Source organism: Hippopotamus amphibius, chromosome 8, assembly GCF_030028045.1.
Source record: "Hippopotamus amphibius kiboko isolate mHipAmp2 chromosome 8, mHipAmp2.hap2, whole genome shotgun sequence".
NCBI classification, from domain to species: Eukaryota; Metazoa; Chordata; class Mammalia; order Artiodactyla; family Hippopotamidae; genus Hippopotamus; species Hippopotamus amphibius.
The window spans coordinates 121,196,602-121,224,020 of record NC_080193.1 but is presented as its reverse complement, the minus strand read 5'-3'; the positions used below and the strand labels follow the sequence as shown (position 1 = coordinate 121,224,020).

The 27,419-nt window shown below is 38.0% G+C and overlaps 1 pseudogene; it reads right to left on the bottom strand.

Annotated features, from left to right (window-relative positions):
* Window positions 1–4,424: 4,424 nt before the first annotated feature.
* The window catches only part of LOC130859236 (uncharacterized), an 88,729-nt pseudogene continuing 65,734 nt past the window's right edge, over window positions 4,425–27,419 (bottom strand).

The following is a 27,419-nucleotide window of genomic DNA, read 5'->3' as shown; positions in this document are numbered from 1 at the left end:
ATTTATTAGGCCTTAGATATGGGTGAAAAGGAATTATCAGGTAAACTGGATCAGTAAGCTTGCTTGAAAATTAATGGAGAATCTTATTTAGGAGAAAATGGCTCTTTACATCTTTATCTACATTGGGTTGTGTCTTTATAATCAAGCAAGGTCTGCCAAGATTGTGAGAAAATGAATTTTATTTGTGGTGCCTTAATCATGCTTTCTGTTATCCTCCACTCAGCTGTTGTAGTCTTGAACACACAAAGAAATAAAGATACCATTATGGCAAAAGTCAATGAGGGTATTATTGAGGGACCAGTGACCTTCTCAAATGCATCTTTTTGAATCACACTATGTCACACTGTGTCAAGTGGTTTATGTCCTCTTGTGAAGTCCATCCTCTCCACAGGGAAGCTTCCATTCTCAGGTTTGAAAGAATTTGGGGGGTCAGTTCTGTGCAACCCAATCTGCCCTATGTCCATCATAAAAAATGTACATTGGTTTATTAGTCCCTTAAGACTGCCTCCACAAATGATTTCATTTCTGAGATGCTTTAAAAATGACATCCATCCAAAAAAAAAAAAGATTAAAAAGTAACAACAAAAAAAATGACATCCATAATCTCACGTTTTATAGGCATCTGTTAGTGTGGCATCCAGTATGCTTTACACACATGACTTATCTGCACATAAACCTGAGCTGACAGGGAGAAGCCTGCAGCTCTCCAGTAAATGACAGACTTAATCAGTGAGACGCAGAGCCCAGAGCAGTGTCCTGGACAAAGTTTACCTCACAAAGCTCAGAGAACACCATCTGAACACTTTTAGTGCTGATGTTTCCAATGTCTCAGCACAACTGTGAGAAGTTATTCTTTTCTTTGAAGAGAGTGTCTCAAGACAACTTGATGGATAAGTACAGGATTTTTTTTTTAATCAGTAAGTATGGGAAGCTGGAGGTGTGACAGTGACTATGCAGGGGTTTGGAAGAAGAGTTTTCTAGCTGGAGATAGGGTCCATTTGTGAAATTTTTGTTGCGGACTGAGATTAATTGATCTAATCATTTGAAATGATATTTTCAAAGTGAAAAATTTTTTTTTTAATAATCTAGACAGACCTGTTTTGGGGTGGACCTTTTCTACATAGGCACAGAAATATCCTCTCATCAAATGAAATAGTAGGTGTACTGAGCATTTGTAAATGTACAATGTTTAAAGGATAATACTTCTCATAATCTTAGTTCCATAGGTGAAGATGTTACATTATAAGTTGAGTTATGTATATGCAGGTGACTATTTCACTGGTGGCAGATCTTCAGCATTTAAGGGTAGATTTGATATTTTACTTATAAAACTTATCTGGAGCTACATGTTATAGATTAGTCAGGTGGTGAATTTCTAGTAAACTATCGCCGGTCAAAAGAAACATGGAAGGAAGGATGGATGAAAGGAAGGAAAGAATAAAAGGAAAAAAGCAAGACCATGTAACTATGAAGTAAGAATACTTTAAAAAATATATCTATCTATCCATTTATTACTTCTTTATTTGGCTGCGCTGGGTCGCAGTTGCGGCACTTGGGATCTTCTGTTGCGAGAAGCGGAATTCTTAGTTGTGGCATGTAGGTGGGATCCAGTTCCCACACCAAGGATCAAAATCTAGGCCCCCTGCACAGGGAGAGTGGAGCCCCACCCACTGGACCACCAGGGAAGTCCCGAAGTAAGAATACTTTTACACATGTGTATTCTCTCTTTAGTTCCACCTGGCAGCAGCAAGGCTTTACAATTCCTTTCAAAGAGACTGTGATGAAAGCACACTTTTGAATATCTGTGTTTCAGTGTGTTTGTCCTAAATAGGTTTCATTGTTCTGGGGTCAGATTTAATGCTTATGAACTACTTGATTTTAGCAATCACTTTTCAATAATCATTTCTATGATGAAACCCACACTAAATATAAAAGTACACTATTTCTATCATTACTGAAAATAGAAGTTCTCAGTTTGATTTTTTTTTAATGTATGAAAATGAGAATTTATAAAGTAACACATCATATAATTGGAAAGTACAGAGCAGGTAAGAATATTTTCTTTAATTCCTCAAAGGACAGCTGCATTTTATGAGAAAATGTATTAGGATCAACAAATGCCATTTCTGAAAATATGAGGGTAGAGTCAAAAATTACTTTCTAACAGACATGCTAAGTTCATATTTTTTTCCCATCTACACTGGACATCTTTTGGCTCGGTGTCATTTTTTAATTTTGTCTCCCTTTATGCTAATATTTTATTTTATCTCAAACTTTTTTTCCCACTACATCAGAGTCCCACCAGTGAGAATGACTCAGAATAGCTTTCCCAGTTAAGGAAAATCAAAACAAAAAAGAAAACTGGATACTGACAATGGCTGCACAGTATCTGGCTACTGGAGTTCAGCCTGTGAAAGAGAAAAATGTAGTAGCACAAGTGGCACCACATAAATGATTATCAGTAGAAAAAATGTCACACATCATGTGGCCTCTGTCTGTTAGTTTAATGTGATGCACTTGAGTGTAAAAATAATGGGCTCTGTCAGCCTTATTAATTATCTATGCTTGTTCTAGAAGTGAGGATCATGAAATGCCTCCGAACCACCTGATGTAATGGGCCATTTTAGAGCTTTTCACGCAAGTCTCCGAGTGAGCAATTGGCAATCCCGACGGCTAGCTCATCTGCAGTTAGGGACGGTGTATTGAGCTGGACTTGCATCTTAGCAATATTGGCCACAAGATGATGGAATAATCGATCTTTCCATAGTGGATTTCTTTAGCCTGGTGGGACAAATTTCCTAGTTAATGAAAACATTTTGATGCCTGGGGCCCTTCCCTAGCTCGTGCTGCCTCTGTTTGTCCATTATAGTTTAAATATACTGCATTTAGGTTAATGATGGAAGCAAATTGGTCTGTTATAATTACTCACATGAGCTTCCTTGGTGTATTCTTTCATATGGCCCTTTGATAGCAAGAGAACAAGCTAGCAGATAGCTAGCTTGGGAACTATTAATACTTTCATGCCTGAGAATTTACTAATGGGACATTTTAGGAAAAAAATATTTGTGAGTGAGACATTGGCTGCTGAGGGCCATTGCTTCTTTCATTCCTCAAGCTAGCTGATCCAGTTCAGTGTGTGTGTGTGTGTGTGTGTGTGTGTGTGTGTGTGTGTGTGTGTGTGTGTGTGTGTGTGTCTGTGTGTCTGTGTGTGTGTGTGTCTGTGTGTGTGTGTGTGTGTGTGTGTGTGTGTGTGTGTGTGTGTGTGTGTGTACGTTTACACTATGAGCTGCTGAATGGCAAAGACCAGGTCTCTCTTTCTGCCCTGGATCTTGGCATTGTATTAAGCACCCAATGATTTTGTAATGCATGTTTGTGAGGGGATAGGTATTCTCTGGGAAGCACACAAAGTTTGGGTAGAGAAGTTTAGGTTTCAGTTCTTTTTGATACTCGCTGGCTATTTGACCTTGGGCAAGTCACTTATCCTCTCTGAATCTCCGTTTATCACCTCTAAAAGAATTATAATATCCATTCAAGTTATGACATTCTTATTTGTTCAAGGATCAAACTAGATTATGGAACTAATGATAAAACGCTTTATTGGTGTTTGATGGCATTATCTCTCTATTATTATTACTACTACTACTATTATTATAAAATAAGCTTTACAATCTAATCTACTCCTATAGATTGTTAATATTGTGATAGGCTTTCTTACAAAGTTCAGAAAAGCATTTTGTTGCTATTGTTTTCTGTGCCTCTGCCTATGTATCTAGTATCCAAGGAATACACAGTCTTCTTAGATCACTCTGGAAAGAAAAATTGTTATGAAGGAATAAAAGTGATAACGATATCAAATATTTAGCTCTACATATCACAGGAGTTATAAAACAATCTAATTAGATGAAGATTATTATTTACATAGTTTCTTCCTGTTGTAACTAGATTGATAACCAGATTTAGTGATGCCAGTTAGACGTATGTCTCACCAACACAGAAAAATTAGTAAATTAGTCAATACCAACAGGGCTTTTCCCTTCACTCTTTTTTTTGTTTGTTTTCAGAAAATTTTTTGCAAGTTGCTTTATTTACAGTGCCAACCTTTAAAAGTCACTAAAGTTAACTGGACAACAAACTAGGCAAAAATTGCTTTACAAAAAGAGGGAAAGCCCAAAATGCCACTTTCTATAGAGAACCCACAGTTCAATTTTATTCAGAGCAAAGAAAAAAGAACTTCTGATCATATAGAAGAAATGGAGCCATAAGTTTGGAATCTGTACTGAAACTACACATGCAATGAGGACAAGGTTCTGCTAATACAACTGATTTGCTGCTGCATTTGTCGACTGTTTTTCTAATATTAACAATTATAAACAAAGCAGTGCAACGAGTATTTGGAACAATCCTTACCGTGTTACAGCGTCAGACACAAAATTTCACTTCTCCTCACACCACTGGTTTTCTTTGTGTACATGGGCTTCCTCTTCTTCAGTAAAATCATTTTTGATATTGAATGTCTTTCAAATCTCCTCAGGAGTTTTCCCCTTGATCATATTGGCAACAGTCTTGCAGATAACATCAAGCAAACCTTTGATGTCTAAGTAGTTTGCAGCCAATATAAGCTTGAAAAGTGTTCCTTGGTCAACTTTCAGGAATTCTTGATCCCAAACAAGGGCATCATCAGCTCGCTTTTCTTTGTTCTCCTCATCCTCAGGAGGAGGAGGACCATCCTTGTGGTGGGTGCCCCACTGATTGACCATCTTTAATATTGCTGCATTAACATTTGACAAGGGGACCGGACCATCATCTCCTTCATCATCCATTCCCAAATCTTCCAACGTGGCCTGATAGTCACAGATTGTTTTGCAATTTCAACATCAACTTCGAATATCTCTCCATCAGAACTCTGCAACTTAATTGAAGACACGGCGTTAGGTCTCAAGGAGATGGAGGGCCGGAGGCTGAGGGGAGCAGGGTGGCATCTGGAAAAAGAAAAACAGGCAGAGAACAAGGCCAATCTAAGCTCTTTACTGGAATATAATTGCTTTACACTCTTGTACTAGCTTTTGAGGTACACCAAAGTGAATCAGCTGTATTTATACATATATCCCCATATCCCCTCCCTCCCACCCTCCCTGTCCTGGCTCTCTAAGGCATCACCCATAGAGTTGATCTCCCTTTGTTATACAGCAAATTCCCACTAGCTATCTATTTTGCATTTGGTAGTGTAAATACGTCTATGCTATTCTCTCACTTCGTAGCAGCTTCCTCTTTGTGACCCACACCCCCCAACCCCGTATCCTCCAGTCCATTCTCTGCATCTGCATCCTTACTCTTGCCCTGTCACTGGGTTCATCAGTACCATTTTTTTTTTTCTTTTAGATTCCATATATATGAGTTAGCATACAGTATTTGTTTTTCTCTTTCTGACTTACCTCACTCTGTATGACAGACTCTTTGTCTATCCACCTCTATATATAGCTCCATTTCATTCCTTTTTATAGTTGAATAATATTCCATTATATATATATGTCACATCTTCTTTATCCATTCATCTGCTGATGGGCATTTAGGTTGCTTCCATGTCCTGGCTATTGTAAAGAGTGCTGCAATGAACATTATGGTACATGTTTCTTTTTGGATTATGGTTTTCTCTGGGTATATGCCCAGGATGGGATTACTGGATCATATGGTAGTTCTATTTTTAGTTTTTTAAGGAACCTCCAAATTGTTTTCCATAGTGGCTGTACCAGCTTACATTCCCACCAACAGTGCAGGAGGGTTCCCTTTTCTACACACCCTCTCCAACATTTGTTCTAGATTTTGTGATGATGGCCATTCTGACCAGTGTGAGGTGATACCTCATTGTGGCTTTGTCTTGCATTTCTCTGATGATTAGTGATGTTGAGCATCTTTTCATGTGTTTGTTGGCCATCTGTATGTCTTCTTTGGAGAAATGTCTATTTAGGTCTTCCGCGCATTTGTGGATTGGGTTATTTGCTTTTTTGGTATGAAGCTGCATGAGCTGCTTGTATATTTTGGAGATTAATGCTTTGTCAGTTGCTTCATTGGCAAGTATTTTCTCCCATTCTGAGAGTTGTCTTCTTGTCTTGTTTATGCTTTCTTTTGCAGTGCAAAAGCTTTTAAGTTTCGTTAGGTCGCATATGTTTATTCTTGATTTTATTTCCATGATTCTAGGAGGTGGGTCAAAAAGGATCTTGCTTTAATGGATGTCCTAGAGTGTTCTGCCTGTTTTCCTCTAGGAGTTTTATAGTGTCTGGCCTTACATGTAGGTCTTTAATCCACGTTGAGTTTGTTTTTCTATATGGCATTAGGAAGTGTTCTAATTTCATTCTTTTACATGTAGCTGTCCAGTTTTCCCAGCACCACTTATTGAAGAGAATGTCTTTTCTCCATTATAATATTCTTGCCTCCTTTGTCAAAGATAAGGTGCCCATATGTGCTTGGGTTTACCTCTGAGTTCTCTATTCTGTTCCATTGATCTACATTTCTGTTTTTGTGCCAGTACCATACTGTCTTGATCACTGTAGCCTTGTAGTAAAGTTTGAAGTCAGGAAGCCTGATTCCTCCAGTTCCGTCTTTCCTTCTCAAGATTGCTTTGGCTATTCAGGGTCTTTTGTGATTCCATACAAATTGTAAATTTCTTGTTCTAGTTCTGTGAAAAATGCCATTGGTAATGTGATAGGGATTGTGTTGAATTGCTTTGGGTAGTACAGTCATTTTCACGATGTTGATTCTTGGAATCCAAGAACATGATATGTCTCTCCATCTGTTTGTATCCTCTTTGATTTCTTTCATCAGTGTCTTATACTTTTCTGCATACAGTTCTTTTTCCTCCTTAGGCAGGCTTATTCCTAGGTATTTTATTCTTATTGTTGCAATGGTAAATGGGAGAGTTTCCTAAATTTCTCTTTCTGCTTTTTTGTTGTTAGTGTATAGGAATGCAAGAGATTTCTGTGCATTAATTTTGTATCCTGCTACTTTACTAAATTCATCCATTAGTGCTAACAGTTTTCTGGTAGCATCTTTAGGGTTTTCTACGTATAATATCATGTCTTCTGCAAAGAGTGACAATTTTACTTCTTTTCCAATATGGATTCATTTTATTTCATTTTCTTCTCTGACTGCTTCACTTCCAAAACTATGTTGAATAATACTGCTGAGAGTGGGCACTCATCTTGTTCCTGTCTTTAGAGGGAATGCTTTCAGTTTTTTACCATTTAGAATGATGTTGGCTGTTGGTTTGTCATATATGGCTTTTATTATATTGAGGTAATTTCCTTCTATGCCCATTTTCTGGAGAGTTTTTTTTATCATAAATGGATGTTGAATTTTGTCAAAAGTTTTTTCCACATCTATTGAGATTATCATATGGTTTTGATCCTTCAATTTGTTGATATGATGTATCACATTGATTGATTTGCATATATTGAAGAATCCTTGCATCCCAAGGATAAACCCCACTTGATCATGGTGTATGATCTTTTTAATGTGCTGTTGGATTCTGTTAGCTAGTATTTTGTTGAAGATTTTTGCATCTGTATTCATCAGTGATATTGGCCTGTAATTTTCTTTTTTTGTGACATCATTGCCTGGTTTTGGTATCAGGGTGATGGTGGCCTTGTAGAACGAGTTTGGGAGTGTTACTCCTTATGCTATATTTTGGAAGAGTTTGAGGAGGATAGGTGTTAGCTCTTCTTGAAATGTTTGATAGATTTCGGCCGTGAGGCCATCTGGCCCTGGGCTTCTGTTTGTTGGGAGATTTTTAATCACAGTCTCAATTTCCATACTTGTGATTGGTCTGTTCATATTTTCCATTTCTTCCTGGTTCAGTCTTGGAAGATTGTATTTTTCTAAGAATGTATCCATTTCTTCCAGGTTATCCAATTTATTGGCATATAGTTGCTTGTAGTAGTCTCTCATAATCTTTTGTATTTCTGTGTTGTCAGTTGTTATTTCTCCTTTTTCATTTCTAATTCTGTTGATTTGCATCTTCTCCCTTTTTTTCCCTGATGACTCTGGCTAATGGTTTATCAATTTTGTTTATCTTCTCAAAGAACCAGGTTTTAGTTTCATTGATCTTTGCTATTGTTTCCTAAATTTCTTTTTCATTTATTTCTGATCTGATCTTTATGATTTCTTTCCTTCTGCTCACTTTGGGGTTTCTTTGTTTTTTTTTTTCTCTAATTGTTTTAGGTGTAAAGTTAGGTTTTTTATTCAATATTTTTCTTGTTTCTTGAGGTAGAACTGTATTGCTATAAGCTTCCCTATTAGAGCTGCTTTTGCTGCGTCTAATAGATTTTGGGTTGTTGTATTTTCACTGTCATTTGTTTCAGATATTTTTTTATTTCCTCTTTGATTCCTTTAGTGATTTCTTGGTCGTTTAATAGCATACTGTTTAGCCTCCATGTGTTTGTATTTTTTGCAGTTTTTTTCTTGTAACTGATACCTAGTCTTACGGCGTTATGGTCAGAGAAGATGCTTGATATGATTTCAATTTTCTTGAATTTACTGAGGCTTGATTTGTCACCCAAGATGTGATCTCTCCTAGAGAATGTTCTGTGGGCACTTGAGAAGAAAGTGTATTCTGTCATTTTTGGATGGAATGTCCTATAAATAATTAAGTCGAGATGGTCTAATGTGTCATTTAAAGCTTGTGTGTCCTTATTTATTTTCTGTTTGGATGATCTGTCCATTGGTGTAAATGGGGTGTTCAAGTCACCTACTATTATTGTATTACTGAGATATCCCCTTTTATGGCTGTTAGCATTTGCCTTATGTATTGAGGTGCTCCTATGCTGGGGGCATAGATATTTATAATTGTTATATGTTCTTCTTGGATTGATCCCTTGATCATTATGTAGTGTCCATCCTTGTCTCTTGTAATAGTCTTTACTTTCAAGTCTAATTTGTCTGATATGAGTATTGCTACTCTGGCTTTCTTTTGACTTCTATATGCATGGAATATCTTTTTCCATCCCTTTATTTTCAGTCTGTATGTGTGCGTAGGTCTGAAGTGGGTTTTTTGTAGACAGCATATGTAAGGGTCTTGTTTTTGTATCCATTCAGCCAGTCTGTGTCTTTTGGTTGGAGCATTTAATGCATTTACATTTAAGGTGATTATTGACATGTGTGTTCCTATTACCATTGTCTTAATTGTTTTGGGTTGTTTTCTGTAGGTCTTTTCCTTCTCTTGTGTTTCCTACTTAGAAAGCTTTCTTTAGCGCTTGTTGTAAGGTTGGTTTGGTGGTGCTGAATTCGCTTACCTTTTGCTTGTCTGTAAAGCTTTTGATTTCTCTGTTGAATCTGAATGAGATTTTTGCTGGGTAGAGTATTCTTGGCTGTAGATTTTTCTCTTTCAGGACTTTCAGTATATCCTGCCATTCCCTTCTGGCCTACAGAGTTTCTGCAGAAAGATCAGCTGTTATCCTTATGGGTTTTCCCTTATATGTTATTTGTTGCTTTTCTCTTGCTGCTTTTAATATTTTTTCTTTGTGTTTAATTTTCATTAGTTTGATTAATATGTGCCTTTGTGTATTTCTCCTTGGGTTTATTCTGTATGGGACTCTCTGAGCTTCCTGGACTTGATTATATATTTGCTTTCCCATATTGGGGAAGTTTTCCACTATAGCCTCTTCAAATATTTTCTCAGACCATTTCTTTTTTTTCTTCTTCTGGGATGCCTATGATTCGAATATTGGTGTGCTTAATGTTGTCACCAACGTCTCTGAGACTGTCTTCCATTCTTTTTACTCTTTTTTCTCTTTCCTGCTCTGTGGCAGTTATTTCCTGCCTTCTATCTTCCAACTCGCTTACTCGTTCTTCTGCCTCTGTGATTCTGCTCTTTATACCATCTAGAGTATTTCAAATCTCAGTTATTTTGTTGTCAATTACTGTTTGTTTGCTGTTTAGTTCTTCTGAGTCCTTATTAACTGTTTCTTGTATTTTCTCTATTTTGTTGTCGAGATTTTGGATCATCTTTACTATCATTACTCTGAATTCTCTTTCAGTCAATTTTCCTATTTCCTCTTCATTTTTTTGCTCTTGTGGGTTTTTTTCCTACTCCTTTGCCTGCATGGTGTTTCTTTGTTTTCTCATTTTGTCTAATTTATAGGATTTGCTGTCTCCTTTCCCTATGCTACCTAGTAGTAATTCCTCCTGTTTCTGACCTCTGCCTCCTATGGTGGGATCTGTCCAGTGTCTTGAGTAGGCTTCCTGTTTGGGGGTCTGCTGTCTGCTTTCCAGTGTGTGGCTCTGTGTCTTTTCTCTCTGATGAGCAAGGCCATGTCAGGTGGTGTGTTTTAGGGTATCTGTGAGGTTAATGTGGCTTTAGGTAGTCTGTGTGCTGATGGGTGAGTTTGTGTTCCTGTCTTGTTTGTAGTTTGGTGTGAGGTGTCCAGCACTGGCAATTGCAGACAGTCGGATGAAGCTGAGTGTTAGACTCTGATACAGGGCTCTGTGAGAGTTCTCTGCAGTTAATCTTCCCTGTGTCTGAAGACTCCCTAGTAGTCTAGCATCCTGGATTCAGTGCTCCCTCCCCAGAGCCTCCTACTTGACTTCTGATGGAGTAGTTCAGACTTCAGAGGTTGCTTGTCCTGGCAATAAGGGTGTTTAAAGAAGACTGTCCAAGCCCCAGACTAATGGCAGAGTGTTGAGTCGAACAAATACTAAGTCAAGGAAACACATACATGTAGAAGACACACAAATACTGAATCCAGTAGAACATAAGGCACTGGAAAGACCTGACGGAAGAACCCCAGTATGCCATCAGACAATCAAAGAGAAAACTAACAGAAATTAAATACCAAAAAAGCAACAACAACAGGAACAAAAAACCACACAAACACAAATCTAGGGAGATTTTGAATGTTAAGATCAAATATAATAAAGAGGAAGAGTACCACCAGACAGACTAAAGATACTCAGAATGAAATCAGACAATTATACTTAGAACTAAGATAAAGACAAAACCTAATAATAAAAACCAAAGCAGTGTTTCATCTGGAGAATAAAGCAAGGAACCAGAGCAGACCAATAATATTGCTTATAAGTATATTAAGATAAAATAAACTGCAAAAGGGTAGAAAACAGGGCAACAGAAGAGTGTAGTGTGACTGGAAATATGAAAAGAAAAAGAAGGAAATAGAAATGTATAAAAGATAGAGATGAAAAAAGAAGGTAGCAGAGACATCAGCACTACAAAAAATTTAGCTAGAAATAAAAAGATATAAAAAGGCTAAAAATAAAAATATAATAAAAAATAGAATAAAAAATGTTATAAAATGTGTAAATCCCTTAGGACTAAGATCATAGTTAATAAAATAAAATAAAAAAACCAAAAATACTGGAACTGACCCCAGAGTGTACCAGATCAATCGAATTAATAATAATATTTCTGTTTCTTTGAGGTCTCAGCTGTAAGTGTCCTTCTACCCACCTTGGGCTTTTTGTATTACTCTGCAACTGGCAGAGCTTCCTTTATTGTTCCTTGTTAAATGCAGTGTGTAGGGGGAGAGAGGGTACACTAGTGGCTCCTTCCCCTGGGAGTGAGTGAGCAGTGGCGCTCTGCCTGGGTCATGGCAACTTGGGCAGCTCAGGCTGATAGAGCAAGTCCAACAGCAGCCCCTCCCCACTGCTATTCCTCTGCCAGGGCACCCTGCCTGGGTCATGGCAGCTCAGCCAGCCGTGGCAGTGCCTGTTGCAGAGGGACACCAGTGGCTCAGGTGTCAATAGAATGTCTCCAGAGCTGGGCCACTCTGTGGACTTTTGGCTCTCAGCTGCAGGCAGTATAGGCCAGCACCGCCTAGGGGCCTTTGTTATCCCTGAGTGCATTAGCCAGTCCCAGGGGGGGTCCTTCCTTTGTCCATTGCAGGTGCTGAGAGAGAGAGGCTACACTCACGGCTCCTCCCCCCTGCTTGTGAGTCAGCAGTATCGAGCCGCCGCCATGGCCACTCAGCTTTTGGTGATAGGCACTCTCCACTGTGAATTTCTTCCCTCCTATCTTTTCAGTCCATCTCCCCACTGCCAACAGTGTTTCTCACCCTGAACCAGTTCTCCAGTTCCCACGTTCCAGCTCCCAGACCCGCTCTTCAGCTGTGAACCGATGTCTCAGTCTGGACATGCTGAGCCGTGGTGCAGACCCTCTGTGTGTTTCTCACTCTTTCCCAGCTGCCACAGCTCAGCCGCTTCACCCTCTTTGAACAGTCCCAAATGCCTCCCTTCTGACCCAGGGAAATTCCCCATTGGAGAAGTGGTTTCCCCATCAGGTAAGGGACATTTCCACAAATTCAGCAACCTCCCCTTTGTTTCAGATCCCCCCGCCCCAGGGTGTGGGACCCCTCCCTTTCCTTTCTTCTCCTCCTCCCCTTTCTCCTTTTTTTTTTTCCCCCCATCCTACCCAGTTATGTCAGGATCTTTGCAGTCCTTTCCGGTGTCCAAGGTGATTTGCTGGTGTTCAGCTGGTTCTCTGTGGGAATTATTGCATCTTTTGGTATATTCCTGATGTATCTGTGGAGAGGGATGCAGTCCACGTCCTTCTACTTAGCCACCATCTTTCTTCTCCTGTTTGTTTTTAATATTTTTATTTCTTTATTTTTGGCTGTTTTGGGTCTTTTTTGTTGTGCACAGGCTTTCTCTAGTTATAGTCAGTGGGGGCTATTGTTGGTTGCGGTGGGCAGGCTTCTCATTGCGGTGGCTTCTCTTGATGTGGAGCACGGGTTCTGGGTGAGTGGCCTTCAGTAGTTGTAGCACGTGGGCTCAGTAGTTGTGGCTCACAGGCTCTAGAGTGCAGGCTCAGTAGTTGTGGCGCAGGGGCTTAGTTGCCTCCCCCAGGACTCAAACTCATGTCCCCTGCATTGGCAGGCAGATTTTTAACCACTGAGCCACCAGGGAAGTCCTTCCCTTCTCTTTTTACCAGTGAAAGCTGATTGTTCAGCTAAAGCTATAGAACACTGAGTAAGCCACTTAGCCCATCTGAACTTTAGTTTCATTGTAAAAAATGAGGGAATGATTTAGAACAATCTCTAAGGCCCTTTTTAGCTCTGGAAAAATTTAACTCTTTAATCTGTGTCTTTGAGTTTGACATAAGTAAATATTATACTTTTCATATCAAGAAAAGATTCACCTTCAGCTATTTGAAATCGCTCTTCTCAGTCAGTTTTTCTTGGTTATGTTACCTAATCATTTTCTTTATAGCTCTTACCACAGTCTCTATTTACATTGTTTATTTGTTTACTTTCCTGTTTAGGGTTTGCCTCTCCATAAGGTTAGAGATTATCTTGGTCACAGGTAGGTGCCCAGTGCCTAGAAAAGTGAGTACCTGGCACGTAATGGGGAATCCAATAAGTATTTGTTGAATGAATAAATGTGTTCATGAATTCCACTCTATTTCCAGAGTGCAGTCTCCTTTTTTAATAAAAATTTCACTCAGAGTTCAGTGGGATGAAGTTGTGGTTGAATCTACTATTCACGTAAAAGAATCACCAGGAGAAATGGTTAAATGTTTTGCTTTCTCTATGTGAGAACCATCTGTATATTTTATTTATTTATGACCTTATTACTTTAGCTAATGAAGAGTGGGATCAGTAAGTTGTTTACATGCTTGGTTTTTTTACAATTAAATTTGATTAGCCACTTTGTTCCTAAAATTTATGGTTAGTTGTCATACTTGAGTGTATAATAACTCTAGGTACATTTTTGCAATTATTTTACTTTGCAAAATAAATCTGTCCATTAGGGACATGTGTTTTCATGTGACAGAAGAATTTTTATCACCGTTAACTATGAATTGTAAATTTTAGAATTCACTGTGAAAAGTAATACATCTTGAAATTTCCTACCAAGATATTAGAACATTACCAGTTCTTCCTCACTTATTTAGTTTCACATAACATGAAAATGTTTGAAAATCTTTTCATTTATCCCTCATGAACTGGCCGGGTTAATCCTTGCTTCAACATGCATTCAAGTTAAGGTCAACTGGGGAGCTATCTTCTGAGCTTTAAATTTGTTGGAAAGGTAGACCTTTCTTTGTAAGACATTAGACCTCCGACCTTGACTCCCCATGAAGTAAACCCTTTCAAATTAGGAAAAAGGAATTCAAATTGATTTGGAATGAGGATCGTGAATATCAGTGACAGTAGGGTCTGTTATTGCCTGTTATGGGACTCTATAATCACTCTCTTTTGAACAGTTAAAGGGGGCATTATCTTTCATTGTCTTTGTTGTTTATATACAACATGAAATAGTTTTTCTAATGATGTTAATTTTATCTATAAACTAACAATTTTTCTTCATTGAAAAGCTGTCATATTTTGGTAGAGTGTATTAATGATGGTTTGTTGGAGACAAACCTTTGCAGCTTCTAATAGGATTCCCCATGGATCTAGGAACTATTCCTGACAATACAATTACGCTCATGTATGTTTCATAAGAATACTTTAGATTACAAATTAGCCAGGAGGTAAAAGCAAACCCAGTGACACACTAAGGAACACAGGTTGTGGTGACATGGTAAAGAAAACAGGAGAGAAAATTATTTGCCTTTGCTTGCCTGCAAGACATTTGTTGTGCCTTGGCCCCAGTGAGCAAAACACCCTTCAGAATATCCTTGCTGTGTAGCAAGAGTTGAGCAATAGGCTCTCATCACAAACTTCTTTCAGTATCACACATAAATGTGTATATATTTCCACGATACTTTTATTTTGACAATTCTTGAACTGCAACACATTGCACATTAATTGAGTACAACTGGTTTTGAATAGTCTTGAAGAAGGTGCAAATTATGGCTTCAAAGTGACCTGGCAGAGGTGCAAATGAACGTTAGCACAACATTTCTAAAATGGAATCATTTAAAATATACACATATAGATATGAATTCAGAGTTAGTCTACTTCATTTTTTTGTTGGGAGTTTACTGCCTTAAAATGGGAAATAAATGTGTGAATGCTATTCAGGGTGTGAAATTCTCCATTTGTACAGACTGGAAACTTGGTGATAATTATGAATATAGAAATGACAGAAATTATACAGAAGTTTAACAACATCTTAATTTTAAATGCAAGTATTTTAGAGGAAGAGTAAGATTTGCTTGCAGAGCTTTTTATTGCAGTCTTTGATATTAAAAAGTTAGGGATTTCCATACAGCATATAAATGCTACTTTTCTTATAATTTTAAACGGAAAATTACGACTCAGCTCTTTTTTTAATTTCTAAAGCTGCTTATTCTAAGTGTGTCTGGACCTGATAAACCCATAAGCCCCAACTTAACCCAACCTAAATGAAACTTAACCTCTTCTCTCTTCTCACATCAGTGGACAATGGGCCTCAGCTGCAGGGAGCATTAGAGACACTTGCCCAGTCTCTAGGCCAGCTGGAAGGCCAGGCTCCCCTGCTTTTAGCCAAATAGATACTGGAGCTGAGTTACCCTAGGGCAGAGGTTTAACATGGTTTGAATGAAGCTTGGATTTTGAAGTATCCATCCCTTTAGGTTGATGTCACTGGGAGTCCAAGACTCCTCTTTCATTAACTGGCCTCTCACATCAGTAGCAATGGTGACACAAAATAGCCAACCGCTAAAACAGTTGGTTCTTTTTTATTATTTGTAATTTTGTCTATTTGCATGAGAGCCTGGCAGCATATGGCCTGATGAATTAAAAAAAACAAAACCTTGTAAACTCTCATCTACTGGCCAGAGCCTCCAGCTCATGGCTTTAGCAGAGACTAGCGTGGTTCCACCTGCCACTTGTGTGGAGAGTCGGGGCATAAACTGATGACCTACTAGGTTTCCACAGCCAAATAGTACTCGGCTAATGCCATGATTTAATTCCTAACAGTACTGTCAGAAATGGCTAGAAGTGGCAACACTCACTGTTTCAATAGCAAATCTGATTGGCAAGCTCTGCCCTGACTAATATCCTGAGCTAATTACACCGTATCAGGCCAACAGGAATAGAGAGGAACTGAAATGCTTCAAATCCATGCATGCAGGTCAGCTTTGGGTAGAAATATATAGGGATTTACACTTATATTATTGTTCGCCACTAAAAGGAACTGGCAGCAAATCAGGGAAAGAAACAAACCTCTTTGAAATGCATCTATTTACTTTCTACTACACTTAGTCTTTGAAAGATTTATATGGTTCTTGGATTTCGGTTTTTCTGAATGAGCCATTTTCTTTAATCATAAAGTTGGAGAAAAGAAATTTATTTTATGATTTCTTTTGAGAACTGAATCTTTCTTTGCCTGAAATAAAGAAATTCCAATTTGAGTTCCTAATTCATAGTTAAATGAAATCACAAACCTTTTTTCCTCTCCTTACTTTTGTGTGCGTTTATGATTATACAATGTCAAACAAACTATACAAACATAGAAACATACAGACTTTCATTAATTTAATGAATTGGTATGAAAGTAAAAAATCAAGTCATTTTGAAATTCCAAGTCAGTGTACTAACTCATTTTTGATATAGTTTAGAAATCTTTCATTTTCCCTGCATTTTATTATTGCAAAATACGTTTATGCTGAAGACATGTAGTCAGAATTGCCAGCCTTCAAAGAAAGGAGGAAATAATTCGGGGTAGAAGCTCCTATGATCTTATGAAGTGAGAGATTTTCTTTATAAGCCACAGCAGACACATTCAGCCCTGTGAAACTGAGCACAGATAGGACAATTTACAATACAGAACACACATTCCTGCTAAATGCTAGGCATTGCTATCTCATTAAATCTTAAGAATATCTGTGTGAGACATTTTACATTTATTATTTTATGTTTAACAGACAGTAGAACAAGGGCACTGACCAATCAGAATGATAGCCCTGGAGCAGAATCCCAGAAACCTCCCTGCTTTGTGAACCATTGATCCTTTGGTTTCTGAACTTGGGGAGTCCTGGAGTAGAGTGGGACCTGGGGATTGGTGCGATTTAGGCAGCAGCTATTTATCAATGTGTGGAAGTGCTTCAACTCTTTATTAACCAGTGTGGCAGTACCTCTGTGAGCTGGCCAAACATGGGTCCCACAGGTAGGCATTATTTTACAGATGAAGACATTGTGACTTAGAGAGGTTAATTAACCTGCTCCAAATCACACAGCTACTGGGAGGCAGAGCCAGCATTCATACCCATAGCTGTCTCACTCCAAACACTGAGCTCTTTTTTTTTTTAATGCCCACCTGCTACTATAATGCTCCTTAGAAATTTTGCACTAAAGAGTTGAGTCCAATTTTTGCCAAGATGCCATCTGAGTAATGTGGATAAAGACATCAGAGATACTCTAGAAAGTGATGAAAGTTGATCGAGAACAGAGAAAGTTTATTTCAAACTCACCTGATTGCCTTTAGAGTGGTACATGTTCCTACATATAATAAATGCATAATAGTTCATTAAATTAAAATAAAATGTTTGTTGTTGTACTTTTATATAGAGAGGTATGTAGGATGTATACCAGCCTTTTTTTTTTTCTTTTTTTAGATAAGATACAATTCTAGGTAAGAGCAAGATATTAAACTATTAAAAATGCTGTTTTTTTTTCTCAGTTGAAGTAATTTAGTTTAAATAGAAATGAACTTAGTGACAGTTTTGCTTTGATTCAAAATGAATATAAGTAACTAAAGCTTAAATTTTAGGGGGCAATTTAAGGTTTAAAATTTCCTTGTATAGAGGTGAAGTTTGTCCTGAGCAGTAACCTGTATTAAGTGCTATCTGGTAGTTGATTTCTTCCTAAGGAAATAAATAGATTTTGCAAAGAAAAGCAAATTGATTAGATGCTAAGCTATGTCCCTTCTTATGGGACCAGCCAAGGAAATACTGTAGATATACACTATTGTATACCATAGTCAACTTAGAAAATTGAAGAAGTTCAAGAACACCGAGTTTACCAGTTAAAAATGTAGCTACAAACAGTCCCTAATGTATGAACAGGTTTTGCTCCATGTGCTTATTTGTGATTCGGTATTCTAGAACTTTATATGCAAATTTCTGTATATAAAACTGAAAAGTCAGTGGGTATGTCCTCAGTCTGACTAATAAAATTTATTTTACCAATGATGTATCTCAACTATAGAACTTATTGTATTTTAGGCTCTACTTTCCATGTATTATTAATGAGGGAACAACATTCAGAGTTCCAAATTAATTTCCAGGAATATATCTGCATTTGGACCTTCAGTCTTGACAAACAAACCAAAGCAAGCAAACAAACTGAAAACCCATAGTTGAGATCACATCCTCCTATATTTTCTCAAGAATAAGGCAGAAGTTCATCAAGGAAAGGACTGAAGGGTGAAATTAATTGCCAGATTTGCAGTGTGATTCCAGGAAGAACACTGTATATCTGTGTTCCAAATTCCAACTATTAGCATGACTTGTAGCATTTAGAATTTAAGACTTTTGAGATTAGCAAATAAGGTATATTCTTCTAATTTGAATAAACTGAATGACAAATCTTTTTCTACCTTCTTCATCTAATTCTTAAACACAAGTTAGGTGCAGAGAATCTTCATGCCTTTGCTTGGCCCAGTTTTCTTTTTGGTATTTGAAATCTCACTATATAGCAAGACTTACAGGGTATTCAAAGACTTCATTCCAAGAAATGTTTATCTTCCATTACAACCTTCCTTTCATTAAAGCATCCATTCTCTTCCCAGGGTCTATTCATTGTGCAAATATTTCTTACATTTCCATCCTAGGATTGCACACCACAATCCTAGTTGATGGGTAAATACAGAAACATACGTGGTTTCTACACTCAAGAAGATTATCTTCTAGGTAAGAAGAAAAGAGAGAGACAAGTAAGTCAAATAGCAGTTCAAGAGCTTAATCAAGAAGGTAAAAGCATGCTTGTAAAATAAATAGTTCAGATGAGAGGTGCCATGAGTTCAGAAGGAAAGAGCACTGTAGTGGAATTGAGATAGATGAATTCATGGAAGGGCAGGGCAGCTGAGGCTGGAATTTAAAAGTATGTGTTTGAGTGGATGAAAATGGAACAAAAGGACAGCATGGGAGAAAAAGGACACAATACTGATTGGTGATATATTGGAAAGTGTTAACGAGACAGAAGAGAGTCTGTGTTTAATGTGTGCTACTATAATCATCCACTAACCAGTTGTTTAGGAGCAGTGATAACCTGACATGGTAGAATGGCCTTGGACTTGGTGGAGGGTGGGGGAAAGGGGAGGTTGTCAGGAAACAGAAGTTCGTCTCTGCTACACACCAGAGGTAGAGTTTTGGATGGGAAGCTAGACTTTTCCTGACAATGTTTCTTCAGATGTGAAATGAGGGGTTTGAGTTCGATGGTCTCTAAAGACTTATCCAGCTCATAGTTTCTGAGTGCTTTGATTCATTTTGCTGAAAAGAGTAAGTAGGGTAGTTGCAAAACAGAAAGTGAAGGGAGTATCAGGAAAGGGGTTCTAAAGAGGACCAGAAGGAAGCAGGAGTGAGGGGCAGCACCCCAAGAAGTGGTGAGCCAAGTGGAGGAGTGAGTCTAGAGGGGCATTTCTGTAGCTTGAAATGGAATCTGGGTCTGGCCCTGAGATTCTCTGTCCCTACCTTAGACTCTCTTTATTAAGCAGACCTGCTCATTATCTACTGTCTTCTCTCTGCTGCTCTTCCTTCACTGTCCTCACCACCCCACCCACTAACCATGTGCACCCAAATAGTAGAGAGCAGAGAGAGCACAGAGGAAACGGCCTCTCTGCTTCTTTATTGTGGCAGCTCCTGCAGCTCTTGCTTTTCCCTTTTTGATTTGTGTGTTTTGAATTGCTACTGATGGTGGCAACTGCAACTCTGCTCCTTTGGCTTGCAGGTGCAAGGCCAATATAGCCTGACTACATCCTTCAAACCTGCCCAGACACACTGGGGGACAATATTTTCAAGCATCTCCAGCCCTGTGTGGGATAGAGGAAAGGTTAGTTAGAAGTAGGGCCTAAAAAGAGACCTAGTGAATGCAACCCTAGGGATACTAAGGGGAAAAGACTAGTTATCAAAAAAGCAGTAGCAGTTGCAAGTTGGAGAGCCATAGTCAGTACCCAAAGCATTTTTTTGTTTACAAAATGCAGCCTCATATGGGATTTCCATCAGCACGTGTTTATCGAGTGCTTACTATGTGCCAGACACTGCTATAGATGCTGTAATTTTCTGTTAGATTTAAATCATTATAATAAATGACAATAAAATGGAAATAGATTATAAGATACCAATCCCTTTTGAACAAGCTCTTTCTGCTTCATGTGGTAGTACTTAGAACACTCAATGTTGTGAAAACCTGTTAACATAAATATTTTTTCTGGCATGGGGTCTATTATTGAAAGCACCTCAATACATTTCATTTACATTTTTCTTTAAAGTGATCAACCCAAGATTTCCTAGTATTACATGGATATGCTTGCCATTTATTTTTGTTCTGTGAGAGAAATGCCTCCCGTCATTAAAAATCATCTTGTTGATATCTATTGCATCCCTTGTCAGGGTCCTCTACCCTCCATCAATATGTTAGAACCAGCTGCTGTCCTATTTTGTGTCTCTAGATCTTTACCTAAGCTAGACGCCTGGCTGGGAATGCATTTCCTTGCATGGAGCATACCCGTGCAAGACTCGTTACAACCATTAAAAAAATCTCCTTTGATCAGTTCTTCCTCTCCAGTTAGAGTGCTCATTTCCATGTTTGGGGCCCAATGTATTCTGTAAAAACTCCTATTATCCTTGCTCTCACATGATATTCACAGTTATTTACTCTTTTCACAGCTATACTTTATGAATTCATTGAAGACAGGGACTATGTCTTATTTGCAGTTATATCCTCAAGGTGTAAAGAAGAGAAGCTCAATATATGTCTAATAAATTAGATGAATGAATAGATGGATGAATGGGTGGATAGACAAGCAGATAATATCTGAATGCATACCTTCAACTGCTAGGAACACATTGTGCTAGCATTGCAAGGTATGCACAGAAATATAAGATGGATACTTTCCTAGAAATACTTACAAGGTGCAACAGCAATGCATTGTAAGGGATGCATATAGTGGTTCCTGAATAATATACCTTGAAGGAAGAAGGCTCCCCTTTCCCAAAAATGCAGTCTTATAAAAGTCTTTGTAAATTGGAAGAAATATTTTTAAAAGGCAGAATTCTGTCGTTAAAGAAAATTCAGCAAAGCGCTTCACTGCTCCATCTGTGGACAGAGTGAAAACATTTAGCTGCTTGCTAGTACACTACCACTACCGTTGACTTCTCAGATTTAGTATTCAAGGCTGACCTGAATTTAGCATGTTCTGTGTTAGATTACTCAAACTGTCTGCCTCACAGAAACTCACCTCCCTAACCACTGCTTGCTGCTTTCTCTTTTTGAGTTTGCCTACACCCAAAGCCACTGTCAGATGTCATGGGGATGACATCTCACAAGGTAAATGGAAAAAAACCAAAAAACACACGAACAAATGTTTTTCAAAACAGAATTTGCTGAAAGCAGTGGCCCGAGAATGATAGGAAGCACCACCTTGCAGGGTTTCCTATTGGGGTGTGGAAGGGCCACACAGCCCTGCATTATGTGGAATCATAGACGGTGTGAGTGAAAAGAGGCAGAGCCTGGGGTCCCAAGTACTCTATCTGAAAAGGAAGCAGGCCATGTCATCTAGACAAGAGGGAATGCTTTATTTTTGAGGGAAGGTTATCAGGATTTTAAAAGCCAAATGATGGCTAGAAAGTATAACTGAAGTTTTACTTATTCCTTGATTTTTAAAAGATTTTATTTTTGTTTCATTCTAAAAGTCTATCTTTAAGCCCAAAATGCAAAGTAAAGCTTAATTAGATTAGTGATTCCAGAAAGATATAGTCCTGTTGCACAGCAGACATCCTCTTTTAAAAAAAAAAAATTCCCCTCAGGAGTTTTAAACTTGGGGCAGAATCAATATCAATGACTAAGACTTTTCTTAGTCTCCCTTTGGCAAATGCAGAGTCCATGGCTATTTTAAATGGCTGTTTGATAATCATATAAAAATGCTCCAAGTTTCAATGTTTGAAATAGTTTTTTCCTGCATTGTAAATATTAGATTATTAAGGGCTCCTTAAAGCTTTTTCATGAAAAGGCAACATAGACAAGAGAGACTTGTAGTCCTCATTCTTCAAAGATTCGCCTCCCATTGACCTTAAGGCCTTTTGAGCTTTTTCTGGGTTGCTCCCACTCCCCCCTCTTTGGCCCGCATGGAATGTAAGCTTTACCAATTAGGACATATCAATTAAGAAATGAAACCAGAGGCTTTGAGAATAGATGGGACAGTGGTGATGAGTAATGAGTTCTTTTTAACTTTGATTATTATGTATTCTACACATTTTTATTGATATAAATTATTTTATTGTAATTATAGTTGAGAGTCAGCATTTGAGCATATTTAAAAGACCTTCCAACATAGAAAATTATATCTTGTGTTGTTATGTTTCGGGCCTTTTAGCAATGCATCTTGTCCAATAACTTTGTGTTATATTTGTGCCAATTTGAAGTCTCTAGTTCTGGCTCTGGCAACTATTACCCCAGAGGACGCTGGACCTGATGTTACACCAGAAATTCATTTTTTCTCAACCAGAGATGATTCTTTTCCCCAATGTGTAACTGTCTTCTTTCTCACTGCTGGATCTAATATCCAGACTTCTCTTTGGGTTTAACAGACATGATAAGCTAACAAGACTATTTTGCATTTGTATAGCTTTTATATACACATATTTTGTTCCCTTAATACCTGTTCAGGTTATGGGTGTATTTTATAGAATAGCAAACTCAAATGGCTGACAAACAGCTATATAGACTCTGGAGCCTGATTGCTACATTTAAATTCCTAAACCACTGCTAACTGGTTATGTGATCTTAGGCAAATTACTTAGTAGCCTTAGTTTCCTCATCTGTAAAATAATGATTTCTACCACATTGAGTTGTTAAATGAGATCATTTATGAAGCGTTTAGTAGAACAGTGGGTGCCGTACAGTCAGTACTGTTTATGTTTTTGTTAATTCGAAAAGATACATGCATCCCAATGTTCATACCTAGAAAAGCACTAAAATCATTAATGGAGACATCTGTTCCTCGTGACTAGCAGCAACCTTCTTGTGACTAGCAGTGACCTTCTGCCAAAGTGTGTGCTTGACGGCACATCCCCGTCATCAAAATTACATATATGCTAATCTCCTCCCTCACCTCTTCAGAGAAGCTCCTCCCAGAGTTACCTGAGATGCTGTCTCCTGGGCTATAGTCCTCATTTTGCCTCAAATAAAACTTAACTCGCAACTCTCACATTGTGGTTTGTTTTTGTTGTTGTTTTTTCTTCTGCCAGCAGAGTTGTAAGTGTTGATTATCTAGGGAAGAGTAAGCAGAGTGATCGTTGAGCAGGATGTGGAAAAGGGAGCCAGAGAGCTAAAAGTTGGCTGAACGGAAAATAAAATGATTGCTAGTGTGAGATCTAGCTTCATTTGAGTCTGCTAGATATACTTACAGCAGCTTCAGTTAAATCTTTGCCCACCCCACCCCCACCCTGACTTAGTTTCAGGCTTTGACTCAAGGTGGCTGATTTGCCCCAGTAAATTACTCTCCTTCAGAATTCAGTGTTGATGATCAGATAGAGATTCCAGCAGAGTACTCAAGTCTTGTCTTTGCCCACCACTTGGAATGATTTTGCATTCCCTGAAAAAGATACTTGTTTTTTTACAATGTACCTTATTCTTGTTTTTCATTTGAATTCTTGATACTCTTAAGGCTGTTACCTATCACTTTTGGAAGCCTTCTGAGGAAACAAAATGAAATTAATTCTTGATTGCTTAGCCTTTCATGGTTCATTAGGGTGCATAAAGCTCCTGAACCAGGGAAGTGTACCTGAGAGGATGACAACAGTGACTTAATGGTGATGTGCTTTATATACGTAATGAGAACTCTGTGGAGCCTGCTGATAGAAATTTGGGGAAACAATATTGAGTTAGAAATGGTAAACATTCTGAAAATAAAGCTGCATTGTCTTAGAAATGCAAGAAGACAGAGGCAAAATATATGATGTGAATCATTAACAATACAATTAATGGCCAGAAAACCCATATTTTAGGGTAAAAATATGTCCCCTTTATCATGACTTTCAGTGACTTGAAGTTTTATATTCATTAGTCTGATTGTATTGAGACAGACCTGGGATCCATTGCTGCAGTGCTGCAATGCTTGCATCTGGACAAACATCTCCTCCAGCAATGAAATACATAGAAACTATATGGGACCAAAAATAACTGTGTGCATATGCAGTTGTGCAAATTCTGGACCAAAAGATACAAAAAGACCAAAACACCCAACTGTCCCTTCTGAAGAGCCTGGAGCAAAAGCAGGGTACTGTGCATGCTCCCTGCACACAACATCACCTAAGGAGTGGGGAAAACACATAAGCCACCCCTCTGGCCTGACCCCTGGATGCCCCTACCTCACCCCATATAAGGAACAAGCTCACCCCCGCACCACCCTACCCCCGCCCCTGGAGTGAGCAAGCAAGGGAACCTGTTTTTTGTTCTCCTTCTCCCCCCACCTGCTGCAGCAGGGGCCCCAATAAAGCCTTGCCTGAATTTCTTGTCTGGTCTCTAGTCAATTTCTGTTGGTTGGGGAAGGCCAAGAACGCTGGATGGGTATCAGTATTTTCTACCAGCTCTAAGGGTGGGATTGTGTACCACATCAATTGACATCGGATGGCAATATTCAGGCCCCCATCTGTCTTCACTTTAAATAAAATAATTTAAGAATACTAATTCTAAACTTACTATCCCTGAAGGCAGTATAAAGTTTTCATAGTGGTTTTTATTTTATTTTGTTATTTTTTTCGTAGTGATTGAATTTAGAAGATACAAAGGGTTTTGCTGCAATGTGTGTGTCACTGCTTATATATTTACAGGGTTCCTAGTGTTGACTGACAAAAATTACACAACATGAAAGTTGTGAGTTAAGTTTTATTTGGGGGCAAAATGAGGACTATAGCCTGGAGGCAGCTTCTCAGATAGCTCTGAGGAACTGCTCTGAAGAGGTAAGGGGGTGGTCAGTACATATGCGATTTTGGTGAAGCGGAATACACACGATCAAGTACACATTTTGCCAGAAGCTCACTGCTAGTCACTAGAAGGTTGCTGCTAGTCATGAGGAGCAGATGTGTCTGTTAATGATTTTAGTGCTTTTCTAGAGATGAAAAGATGCAAGAATTTGGGCTCATAAATCTGAAAATATCTAACTCTCTGAAGGGCTGCTCTGCCAGGTTTTCCCAGAGCACAGAGTGCCTCATTCCTGATCTCCACCCTGATCTCCTTTCAGGGTGTGTTGAAGGTCAGCAACTGCAGTGACAAGTGAGCTAATCCTTGTAGTGGCAGATGGCAAGTGACAATTTTTAGTTTGCACTGGTTTATTACTGTTTTAAAGATGACTATTAAAGGTATAACTTAGGAAGAACATTAAAAATTATCCCAGTACACTAAAAAATTGGACCAATACATAAACCATTTTGGACATTTTAAAATTTATTCAAAAATTATTTTTTCTGAGAGGAGAAAAAGGTGTTTAAACCCTGGTGTTGGGAAAAAGAAATCTTAAGAGTATTTTTCTGGGCTTTAGCTTTTCTTTGGGTAATTTCTTCCCCATCAATGTATTTATAAAACCAAACTCTTTTTCTCAAAAAATGTACCTATTGTAAAGAGGAAAAGTAGGGCAGTGATAGGCAAATGCAGTGTAGGAATTCTGAGTTTCTAACACATGAGCAGTAATCAACAAACGGCAGCAAATTGCAAAGGTTGGTAATTGTTTTCTTTGCCTATAAATGCTGGGTTTGGCAATCACTGTTTAGGACAGAAGTATTTGGATTACGTGAACTGGTAGAATGTAAAACAAATACATAAATAAGGAAACATAAATATCCTTTTTACTATCCTTTTCAAAGAAAATCAACAGTATGTTAAAGAGCAGTAGGTCAGATACTGCTCTTCCTGTGATCTCACGATCAACCAATCAACCTTTTACTATGTGTTGCTTTAAGTTAACTCTTAAAAGAAAATTGGGGTGGGGGGCGTTCCAGTGTCCTTTTTAAAATTAATGAATAGACTTCTTGAATAATCAAAGCATGCTCTTAGAATCCTGTGAGAAATTTGCATTTGTTGGTTAGCTGAGAAGCTTACTTTCAGTATTTACATGCAACACTCAGTTGCCTTCTGGTAGAAGTCAGTATAGATAATTAGACATCAGCTCAATAATTCTTGACAAGACAGGTTTCTACAGAGAGGACTCCCCCCCACCCAAAACCTAAGGATTTTACTTAATTGTAAAGTCTAACATCATTACCCTTTTTAAGACCTTGAAACCTAAAACAATTAAATAATGTACTTCAATCTTATTAGTAGAGAAAATTAGCAGTAGAAAATGTATTGACTAACTACAATGGCCTTTCATCCTGGACACCGAGAGTCACCCTGGAGAATCTTCACAGTAATTGAAATAAAAGCCTTCACGGGTTCTTCCCTGTGTTATAAATGTGTCTGCCAAGCAATATTCTCAGAAACTTATTAATGGACAGCTGTTTAAGATAATGCTCTTTATAAATGTTGTTGACCCGCCAGCTCCATACCTACAGCCTCTGTCTCTAAGATTTATAATTTTCTGTTCTCATCTTCAACCTACATGAATATAATTCATTTCTAATAAACCATCATCAAAGAATAATCAACAGAATGTCTTTCTTTTAACTGTATGCATGCACCAATGTTATCTGCTACTTTATGGGTAAGAGGAAGTATGGAGAGAGAAATAGGTTTAAAAACCATTTAATGTGGAGAGCTCACTAAATGTTTTCATGTGATTCAGGTATAAAAATGATCACAAAAATAAAAAAAGTAAGCAAAACAGGCATGTTATTGGGTGATAGGCAAATGTGTTTAAATGTGAATGTGGACATCTTTAAAATAAGTACTTAAAAAATTCCTAACTAAAATCTTAAGTGTAATAAAACTTCTATTTTATGACCCACACATCATTTATCTTATGTACAATTTAATTTGAATAAATATTTAATTTCTGTATCATCTCTTAATCCCATTCTCTCTTTTATATTCTCTCTCTCTCTCTCTCTCTACACACACACACACAAACACCGCTGCCACTTTTTTCTTTATCAGGTGCACACATGGAATATTTTGATGGACATTAATAGACTGAGGTCCATATAAAACTTCAGATAATAACTGCTATAAACACTAAGATTTTATTTAGAAAACGCAAAGAAAGTATTTCTAAGAAATGAAAAAGTAATTGATTATACAGGATAATTTTCCATGATTATAGAACACATGGATACAAATTATATACACTCTATTCCTCAGAAACTGGGATTTTGATGAAGAACTTCGGTGAATTAT